The 11,086-nt window shown below is 50.4% G+C and overlaps 1 non-coding gene across 1 annotated transcript; it reads left to right on the plus strand.

Moving 5' to 3' along the window:
- The first annotated feature begins 10,274 nt into the window (after positions 1–10,274).
- Positions 10,275–10,346, plus strand: TRNAT-UGU. The gene has a single exon. It is a non-coding gene; the product is annotated as a tRNA-Thr (tRNA).
- Positions 10,347–11,086: the final 740 nt, after the last annotated feature.

The following is an 11,086-nucleotide window of genomic DNA, read 5'->3' on the forward strand; positions in this document are numbered from 1 at the left end:
TACAAGAAAAGAATCATTTCCCCCCCCCCCCAGTTTTCAGGTAAGATAGTCAACAAAAATCTTTCTGGAACAAAGGGTACAGAACATTTTAACATTTTTTTGTAAAATTTCATGAATTTATGACATTATGGTAAAAAGATCCAACATTATTTTGACACTTCCAACATACATTTGCACAACTGGGATAAATCTTTGCCACTTTATCAGGCGTAATATGCCATCTATAAAACGTTTTATAAATGATTGACGAAATGTCCAGTGCAACTTTCTGACAATTTCATCACAGTACAGTCCCACTTACTTGTGCCAAAAGCCTTCTTGCTTCAAAGATTCATTGACTATATATCTAGGAAATGCTACAACTGGGGCTTCTTCGGAAAGGGCCGTGAAATAAGGGGACTCAGACTAGGGAGACGGTGAGCATGCATTGCGCAAGCCCTTCTTGACTCCCAAATGTGGCGTTGCCTGCATTCCCAGTTCCGTGGCTGGAATCTGCTTGTTTCCTGGAAATATCCTGGTGTGGATCTCTGAAGACTTTTTAAAAAAAAAAGCCCTGCATTTGAAACGACAGGAAGATAATTGATACCGAGCCTTTAGGAAGGTTTTCTAATTATAAAAGACATTCAACAAAGGAATGCGCTTCCGGGAGAGGCGGTGCTAGAACAGCCTTTAGGGGCTTTCAGAGGAAGATTTGACTGACATCTGTCAGGCATAGTTTCAGATCAGGGCTGCCTTTCAGGAGGAGCACAGCATGGGTTATTTGGGAAAGAATGCAACTTCTGGCCAATTTTGAGCCTCTTTTTCTCTTCTTTTTTAAAAAGCAGGATTTTAGCATGGATATTATATGTTTCTGCCAGACTGGTTAACAAAGCTACGTGGTTTTTGTTGTTGTTCAGTCGCACAGTCGAGTCCGACTCTTCGCGACCCCATGGACAAGATTACGCCAGGCCCTCCTGTCTTCCGCCGTCCTCTGAAGTTTGCTCAACTTCATGTTCGTTGCATCTATGACACTGTCTAACCATCTCATCCTTTGCCGCCCCCGTCTTCTTTGACCTTCAATCTTTCCCAGCATCAGGGTCTTCTTATTTATTTTATTTTATTTATTTTATTTCATTTATACCCCACCCTCCCCCCATGCGGGCTCAGGACGGCTTACACAGGCACAGCAGTGCAATAAAATATAACATATTAAAACAATTTAGGCACCCAAAGTGCGATAAAATTACACAATTAACCACTTAAAACACAATTCAATCTTACAGGATGCAGGATTCTCCAGTGAGGGCTCCCTTCTCATTGGGTGGCCAAAGTATTTGAGCTTCAGTTTCATTATCTGGCCTTCCAGGGAACAGTCAGGGTTGATTTCTTTTAGGACTGACTGATTTGATCTTCTTGCAGGCTACGTGGAGGGGGCTGAATAAAGTTTCCAAGAATTGCAGGCTGCGTTGGACTATATTCGGGTCCCCAAACATATTTTTTTAATATAAATTTTTATTTGATTTTAACATATTATAGGACAGAAAGGGTACAACGGATGGGATAAGACATAAATGGATGTTCCATCACATTTATATAATAGCTGTTACAAATTTTCCGTCTTAATGCTTTGTTTCTAGGTCTCTTTCCTTTAAGTATTTACTAAAGCTAGTGACACTTAATCAGATGGGTAAAATCTTCTATAGTGGTTCCTGGAAAAAGGTTCTATGCCATTCAAGTTAGAGTTTCTCCAAAGTTAATGATAGTTATATTTATTGTTCATGGTCTTAGAATCATTGAATCATAGAATGTTAAGAGCTGGAAGGGACCTTGCAGGTTAATGGAGCCCCATCTTGGATTGATAAGAGCTTATTCTTTAGAGTACCGGCACTTTGTGATTGATTGTTTTATTCTGTTTTTAGTTGTTGAATTGTGGCATATGCCTCTTCTGTTAGCCGCCCTGGGGAGGGCGGGATATAAATGTAATAAATAAATAAATAAATAAATAAATCTAGCCCAACCCCCTGCATTCTGCAGGAGCATAGCCAAGAGATAGCCCTACATACCTACATACCTACAACATACCCGAAAGATGGTCGTCCAGCCTCCGCTTGAAAACGTCCAGCGAAGGAGCATGCACCACCTCCCGAGGCAGAGTGTCCCACTGTTCAACCACTCTTACAGCCAGGAAGTTTCTCCTGATATTTAGCCAGTAACGACTCCCTTGTAATTTCCACCCAATAGATATAGTCTTGCAATCCGGAGCAAGAGGGAATAGATCTGCTCCATCTTCTACATGGCAGCCCTTCAGATACTTGAAGACTGCAATCCTGTCCCCTCTAAGCCTTCTCTTTCCCAGGCTAAACGTACCCGGCTCTTTCGGCCTTTCCTCGTAAGACTTGGATTCCAACCCTCTCACCATCCTGGTTGCCCTCTTCTGGACACCCTCAAGCTTGTCAACATCCTTCCTAAAATGTGGTGCACACATTTCAAAGTTTCTTTCCACCCAGTCTTCAAAGTTTCAAAGTTTCTTTCCACCCAGTCATAAAATGGTAACCAATTTTCTCTCACTTTTTGTTTACGTCAGTCTTTTAGCAAGTCCGACAATATATCCATTTTGGCTGTTTCAAAAACTTTTGTCAAAAGTTCATTTTCCGTCGGTGTTAGGCTTGCCAAGTCCCCCTCGGGGGCGGGGAAACCCCCGCCCCAGAGGCCCGTTCCCCACTGCCAGCGGATCAGGCCCGGGGGGGACTCCACCCCCACGTGCACGTCACCCGGAAGTGACGCAGGTACGCAGGGCACACTGGGGGCGGGGCCACAGTCATCCGAGGGAAAACTCGATGGTTTTCCCTCGCGCGCTCCAGACGCCGGCCGGGAGTCCCCCGCTCCGGTAAGTTTCTGATTTGGCAACCCTAGTCGGTGTCTCTGATTTCTTCCAGTGCTTAGCATAAAGAATTCAAGGTCCCCAAACTTTCTGAGCCTGCAGGTCCCTTTGGAATTCTGACATACGATGGCGGGCGCAACCACAAAATGGCCGCCACAGGAAGCAGAGCCAACCACGAAGGACATCCAATTGGCCTTGGCCAGGCCCAGGGCTTTTTCAGCCCTGCCCCTGCCTGGTGGAACAAGCTCCCATTTGAGATCAGGACCCTGTGGAAAGAATTCTGCAAGGCTTGTATAACGGAGCTGTTCCGCCAGACTTTCAGATGAGGCACTGGATGTCCAAATCCATCTCGGCCTCCCTTACTGGCAGCGCTGATTTTAATCCAGCGAACTGTCCAGTGGCACCACTCTGAAGTATTTCCATCCGCGCTCCACTATGAAGACGAGCTTGCTCTGGTTGGCTGTACAGTTGATTTCAATGTTAATTTTATTGTTAAATTTCTATTTATTGTTATGTAAGTCACCGTTTTTCTGTGACTTTGTGACACACCTTGAGCCCCCTCACAGGGAGGGTGGGATAGAAATCGGAGGAATAAATAAACAGGGCCAGTTTGGTGTAGTGGTTAGGAGCGCGGACTCTGATCTGGGAGAACCGGGTTTGATCCCCCACTCCTCCATGTGCAGCTGCTGGCGTGACCTTGCGTCAGCCACAAGTTGTCTCAGAGTTGTTTTCTCACAAACAGTCCTCGAAAGAGCTCTCTCAGCCCCACCTACCTCACAGGCAATGCTCCCTCTAAGCTATGAAGTCTTGTGAGCAAAAATTCTACTTTGTGAGCGACTGGTATTAGTGATTTGGCTACTGCCAGGGGTCATTTCGAAGAAAAAGAGGTGCAGGAGCTCATTAGCATAACTTATTTGCATATGCCACACCCCCTGATATCACCGGAAGTGTGTCAGAAGGCAACATCCACCGCTCAGACTCCACTGGGCTGTTTTGGATTGCTAGCTTTTTTGGGGGGGGGGATGTGCAGATCTCTCCTCATGGAGGAGAGGGAGAGCTTCTACCTGAATGCGGGCTGGGGGGGGGACCTCTGCAACTTACCTGGCTGCTCCTTGCTCCTTGTGGCCTAACTGAGGGCTGCTGGGAGCAGGGGGTGGGGCTTGTTGCATGTGCCCGCCCCCTGGGCTCCTTACTGCCGGAGCTCCGCTCCTGTGCGCTCCCACAGGAAATGACCCCTGGTGATAATAAGCATGCCGTGATGAGTCCCAGCAGTGCCGGCAGCAACGCAAGAGCCAGTTTGGTGTAGTGGTTAAGTGGTTAAGACTCTAATCTGGGAGAGCCGGGTTTGATTCCCCACTCCTCCACTTGCACCTGGCTGGATGACCTCGGGCAAGCCGTAGTTCTGATCAGAGCTGTCCTTGAAAAAGAGCAGTTTCTGTCAGAGCTCTCTCAGCCCCACCTACCTCACAGGGTGTATCTTGTAGGGCGAGGAAGGGAAGGAGGTTGAAAGCCGCTCTGAGACTCCTTTGGGTAGTGAAGGGCGGGGTATAAATCCAATCTTTTCTTCTTCTTCTTCTTCTTCTTCTTCTTCTTCTTCTTCTTCTTCTTCTTCTTCTTCTTCTTCTTCTTCTTCTTCTTCTTCTTCTTCTTCTTCTTCTACCTCACAGGGTGTCTGTTGGGGGGAGGGGAAGGGAAAGGAGTTTGTGAGCTGCTCTGAGACTCCTTTGGGTAGTGAAGGGCGGTGTATAAATCCAATCTCTTCCTCTTCTTCTTCTCTTCTCATCTTAGACAAGATTGGCAAGAGGATAGGAGGCGTGGGCTCCTCAGGGGCGGTGGCTGAATGGTACAGCATCTGCCTGGTAAATAGGGTGTGTGTTTGAGTGTGTGTGTGTAGTCATCACTGTGTGGCACCGCAACGTGTGCAAGGCACAGGGCGAGGTGATCCACAACACATGCTGGAGTTCTCCACAATCAGCCTTCTGTCATCTGGCTGGAAAACTGGGCTAAACAAATAAAGAGTGTGTGGACTCTAATCTGGGAGAACCGGGTTTGATTCCCCACTCCTCCACTTGCACCTGCTGATGTGACCTTGGGTCAGTCACAAGCTCTGGCACAGCTGTCCTTGAATAAAAGGGCAGTTTGTGTCAGAGTTCTCTCAGCCCCACCCACCTCACAGGGTGTCTGTTGTGGGGAGGGGAAGGCAAAGGAATTTGTAAGCCGCTCTGAGACTCCAAGTGAAGGGCGGGGTATAAATCCAATCTCTTCTTCTTCTTCTTCTAAATTGAATTTCCACGGGGATCAATATAAAGTTCTGCATTTAGGCAAGAGAAATTAAATGCATAATTACATGATGGGGGAGACATGTCTTGGCAGTAGTGTGTGTGAAAAGGATCTAGGGGTCTTAGTGGACCATACACTGATTATGAGTCAGCAGTGTGATGCGGCAGCTAAAAAGGCAAATGTGATCTTGGGCTGTATCAAGAGAAGTATAGTGCCCAGATCACGCAAAGTGATGGTATTGCTTTATTCTGCTCTGGTCAGACCTCACCTAGAGTATTGTGTTCAGTTTTGGGCACCTCAATTTAAGAAGGATATAGACAAGCCGGAACATGTCCAGAGGAGGACAGTGAAGATGGTGTGGGGTCTGGAGACCAAGTCCTATGAGGAAAGGCTGAAGGAGCTGGGTATGTTTAGCCTGGAGAGGAGACGACTGAGAGGGGAGATGAGAACCAAGTACTTGAAGCGCTATATGCAGAGTTGTTTTCTGTGGCCCCAGAAGGTCAGACCAGAACCAACAGTTTGAAATTAAATCCAAAGAGTTTTTGGCTAAACCTTAGGAAGAACTTCCTGGCAATTAGAGTGGTTCCTCAGGGGAACAGGCTTCCTCGGGAGGTGGTAGTGGGCTCTCCTCCTTTGGAGGTTTTCAAGCAGAGGTGAGATGGCCATATGACAACAATGCTGATTCTGTGACCTTAGGCAGATCATGAGAGGGAGGGCAGGGAGGGTTGCCTCAGGGCTTAGTTCCCTTTCTGACACGCCCAGGGAAATGCTGATCGCCACTTTGGGGTCAGGAAGCCATTTTTCTCCAGGCCAGTTTGGCTGGAGATCCTGGAGGGTTGTTGTTGTTTTTTGCCATCTTCTGGGCATGGAGCAGGAATCACTTGGGAAGGGGAGGGGTGTATTTGTGAAATTCCTGCCTTGTGCAGGGTGTTGAACTAGATGGCTCTGGAGGTCTCTTCCAACTCTATGATTCTATGATTGCTTTCATGGGAGGGCAGTTAAAGATTGCAGGGACGGATGTCCCCCTAACCAACGGAATCTTCCACCGCCCTGTTGTCAGGCTCAGTGGCAGAGCATCAGCTTGGCATGCGGAAGGTCCCAGGTTCAATCCCCGGCAACTCCAGTTAGAAGGACCAGGCAGGAGGTGATGGGAAAGACCTCAGTGGCTCATTGGTAGAGCCTCTGCTTGGCATGCAGAGGGTCCCAGGTTCAATCCCTGGCATCTCCAGTTAGAAGGAGCAGGCAGGAGGTGATGGGAAAGACCTTTGCCTGAGACCCTGGAGAGCTGTGCCCAGTCTGAGCACACAATACGGATCTTGACAGACCAAGGGGCTGATTCAGTAGAAGGCAGCTTCCTGTGTTCTTCTATGGGGTTATTTGGGGAGGGGCTGTTCCTTGAGCTGGGTAGCCCAGGTTACCCTGATTGTGTCGCGTCTTGGAAGCTAAGCCAGTTTGGTGTAGAGAGCCAGTTTGGTGTAGAGAGACAGTTTGGTGTAGAGAGCCGGTTTGGTGTAGAGAGACAGCTTGGTGTAGAGAGCCAGTTTGGTGTAGAGAGCCAGTTTGGTGTAGAGAGCCAGTTTGGTGTAGAGAGCCAGTTTGGTGTAGAGAGCCAGTTTGGTGTAGAGAGCCAGTTTGGTGTAGAGAGCCAGTTTGGTGTAGAGAGCCAGTTTGGTGTAGAGAGCCAGTTTGGTGTAGAGAGCCAGTTTGGTGTAGAGAGCCAGTTTGGTGTAGAGAGCCAGTTTGGTGTAGAGAGCCAGTTTGGTGTAGAGAGCCAGTTTGGTGTAGAGAGCCAGTTTGGTGTAGAGAGCCAGTTTGGTGTAGAGAGCCAGTTTGGTGTAGAGAGCCAGTTTGGTGTAGAGAGCCAGTTTGGTGTAGAGAGCCAGTTTGGTGTAGAGAGCCAGTTTGGTGTAGAGAGCCAGTTAAGCAGAGTAAGCCCTGGTCCGTATTATTGGGATATCTGGTTAATATAGCAGTTTTGCCCAGCCATAGAAGCGTGATCCTGAGTGCAGGAAATAAGTCTCCCCACTTGTTGTTGTTGTTCAGTCGCACAGTCGAATTCGACTCTTCGCGATCCCATGGACCAGATCACGCCAGGCCCACTGGTATATTGCAAATAAGGTAAACTTACATTTATTCAGCTAGATCCAGTTCACATTCAGGTTGCAGCTGAAAGGAGAGAGCCAGTTTGGTGTAGTGGTTAAGTGCGTGGACTCTAATCTGGGAGAACCGGGTTTGATTCCCCACTCCTCCACTTGCACCTGCTGATGTGACCTTGGGTCAGTCACAAGCTCTGGCACAGCTGTCCTTGAAAAAGAGCAGTTTGTGTCAGAGTTCTCTCAGCCCCACCCACCTCACAGGGTGTCTGTTGTGGGGAGGGGAAGGGAAAGGAGTTTGTAAGCCGCTCTGAGACTCCAAGTGAAGGGCGGGGTATAAATCCAATCTCTTCTTCTCTTCTTCTTCTTCTTCTTCTAGATGCCTAATCTAAAGAGTGCTTTCCCCTCTTGCAAATGGCCAGCTTGTCCGGCATCATGTGCGTAGGGGTATGAAGGCCATGTGCAGCAAGGGAGAGGACAAAGATAAAGAGGAGGGGTCAGAGGGCAGCTCACAGATTAAGACAAAGTGAGGCATCCCACCTGTACGCCCTTATAGTGATGTAGTGTACACACACACACCCCCAATGTTCAGGTACGCTGAGTTGCTCAATCCAACAAGTATTTGGATGGGAAGACCACCAAGCAATACCAGGGTTGTGACACGGAGGCAGGCAGTGGCCAACCGCATCTGACCGTCCCTTGCCTCGAAAGCCCCGCAGGGTCACTGGGAAGATAATTTCTGTTTGTGTGGCTCAGTTGCAGGGCATCTGCTCGGCCTGCCGAAGGTCACTCCCAGGTTCAGTCCCTGGTATTTCCACTTTGAACCAGGAGGTGGGCGATGTGAAAGACCTTTCTCTGCCTGAATCCCTGGAGAGCCGCTGCCAGTCTGAGTAGACAAGACTGACCCCGATGCACCGAGGGTTCGATTCAGTAGAAGGTAGCTTTGGGTGTTTGTGTGTATTCCAGTAGCAGCTTCCGTGTTCACGGAAGCTGCCTTAATGTTTGGTGAGGGACCGTGGCTCAACGGCAGAGCATCTGCTCGGCATGCAGAAGGTCCCAGGTTCAATCCCTGGCATCTCCAGATAAATGAAGGACCAGGCAGGTGATGGGAAAGACCTCCGCCTGAGACCCTGGAGAGCTGTAAAGAGGCGCCGTGGCTCAGTGGCAGAGCATCTGCTAGGCATGCAGAAGGTCCCAGGTTCAGTCGCCGGCATCTCCAGTATGAAGGACCAGGCAGGTGATGGGAAAGACCTCCGCCTGAGACCCTGGAGAGCTGTAAAGAGGCGCCGTGGCTCAGTGGCAGAGCATCTGCTAGGCATGCAGAAGGTCCCAGGTTCAGTCGCCGGCATCTCCAGTATGAAGGACCAGGCAGGTGATGGGAAAGACCTCCGCCTGAGACCCTGGAGAGCTGTAAAGAGGCGCCGTGGCTCAGTGGCAGAGCATCTGCTAGGCATGCAGAAGGTCCCAGGTTCAGTCGCCGGCATCTCCAGTATGAAGGACCAGGCAGGTGATGGGAAAGACCTCCGCCTGAGACCCTGGAGAGCTGTAAAGAGGCGCCGTGGCTCAGTGGCAGAGCATCTGCTAGGCATGCAGAAGGTCCCAGGTTCAGTCGCCGGCATCTCCAGTATGAAGGACCAGGCAGGTGATGGGAAAGACCTCCGCCTGAGACCCTGGAGAGCTGGAAAGAGGGGCTGTGGCTCAGTGGAAGAGCCTCTGCTCGGCATGCAGAAGGTCCCAGGTTCAATCCCCAGCATCTCCAGTAGGAAGGACCAGGCAGGAGGTGATGGGAAAGACCTCTGGCCTGAGACCTTGGAGAGCGGCTGCCAGTCTGAGCAGACGATACTGACCTTGCTGGACCCAGGGTCTGACTCAGTAGAAGGCAGCTTCCCATGTGGATGTAGGAGTTCCCATCACGGTCCCCTCCGGCTGGGTCTGAGCCAAGCAGCCATCTCCCGGGGACTGAGCTGGTCCTCGGGCCGTTTAACACCCCGACCTTCCCCGGGAGTTCGCCTGGGAACAGCAGCCTCTCCTCTCCACCCTTCAGCCAGAATCTATCAAAACATGGCAGAAGCTCTGTAATTAAAATCCGTAGCGCGGTGCAGATCTCTCCATCCTCCGTCGTGTGTTTCTTGGCAAGGGAAACCAACCCGGCAGGTCTTGCCTGTCCTCTCTCCGGAAAGGAGGGGTTTGCACCTTGGGGCAGCCGCCTCCGTGTCACCATGCGGGTATTAAAATTCCTCTGGAGGAAAGGTGCAGATGTTCCCGGCTTGCCCCTGAGATGCACGCTGGCGGGTTCTGCTGAGAGGGAGGCCGGGAGCTAGCAGCTGCCTGCCTGGGAAAGCAGCACTTCCTAGCCCTCGGGCTCCTGTCCCCGTGGGACTCCTCTGGGCACGGGCAGAGTTCGAGAGGTATGCAAGCACGCTTGCGCTGCCTCGAGTCCCTCTCCCTGCTGTCACCCTTCAGGTGAACAGGACCTGATTGGGGAGAGGCCGTCGCTCAGTGGCAGAGACTCTGCTCGGCATGCAGAAGGTCCTAGGTTCAATCCCCGGCATCTCCAGTTCAAAGGGCCAGGTAGGAGGTGATGAGAAAGACCTCTGCCTGAGTCCATGGAGAGCTGTAAAGAGGGGCTGTGGCTCAGTGGTAGAACATCAGCCTGACACAAAGAAGGTCCCAGGTTCAATCCCCGGCATCTCCAGTTAAAAAGGGCCAGGCAGGAGGTGACGTGAAAGACCTCCGCCTGAGACCCTGGAGAGCCGTAAAGAGGGGCCGTGGCTCAGTGGCAGAGCCTCTGCTCGGCATGCAGAAGGTCCCAGGTTCAATCCCCGGCATCTCCAGTTAAAAAGGGACCAGGTAGTAGGTGATGGGAAATACCTCAGCCTGAGACCCCGGAGAGCTGTAAAGAGGGGCTGTGGCTCAGTGGTAGAACATCAGCCTGACACAAAGAAGGTCCCAGGTTCAATCCCCGACATCTCCAGTTAAAAAGGACCACGCAGGAGATGATGGGAAAGACCTCAGCCTGAGACCCTGGAGAGCTGTAAAGAGGGGCTGTGGCTCAGTGGTAGAGCATCTGCTTTGTACACAGAAGGTCCCAGGTTCAATCCCCGGCATCTCCAGTTAAAAAGGACCAGGCAGGAGGTGATGGGAAATTCCTCAGCCTGAGACCCTGGAGTGCCGCCTGCCAGTCTGAGTAGACAGTACTGACCTTGATGGACCCATGGCATGATAAGGCAGTTTCTTTGCAGTTGCCAACTCTGTTGGGAGATTCCTGGAGATATGGGGGTGGAATCTGTGGAGTCTCGCCTTTGGGATGGACCTCGGCAGAAGTCCAGCCTCCCAAGCAGCCACTTTCTCCAGGGGAACCAATCTCTGTAGTCTGCCAATCAGTTGTCATTCCCAGGTTCCGGGAGACCTCCAGGCCCCGCCTGGAGATTAACAATAATGAAAACAACCGTGATGTGATATTACGAAAATATATTTCGACTACTATTTTGTAGTGAATAGCTACAGAGCAGTAGTCTAAATATATTTTCATAATATCACATCACGGCTGTTTCCCTTTTTGTTTGCATCCGTCCCGTGATCTCTAGGTTGTTTCTACACACACACCCCGGAGGTTGGCAACCCTACATCCCTCCTACCCTGTGTAGCTGCTGGATGGCCTTTCTGGAGCTACTCTCTTTGTCTGTGGTCTAAGGCCCCAGATTGCGGAGTGGTTGTCAGAGTGTTGGACTAGACCTGGGTGGAAGTGCTTCAAATCCCCATTCAACCATTCAACCTCTCCTATGATCCTGCCTTGCAGGGTAGTTGTGAGGACCAAACTGGGAAGGAGAAACGTGCGCGCCATCCTGAGCTC

The sequence above is a fragment of the Gekko japonicus genome, unplaced genomic scaffold (assembly GCF_001447785.1).
Source record: "Gekko japonicus isolate JY-2015 unplaced genomic scaffold, Gekko_japonicus_V1.1 scaffold495, whole genome shotgun sequence".
Classification (NCBI taxonomy): Eukaryota; Metazoa; Chordata; class Lepidosauria; order Squamata; family Gekkonidae; genus Gekko; species Gekko japonicus.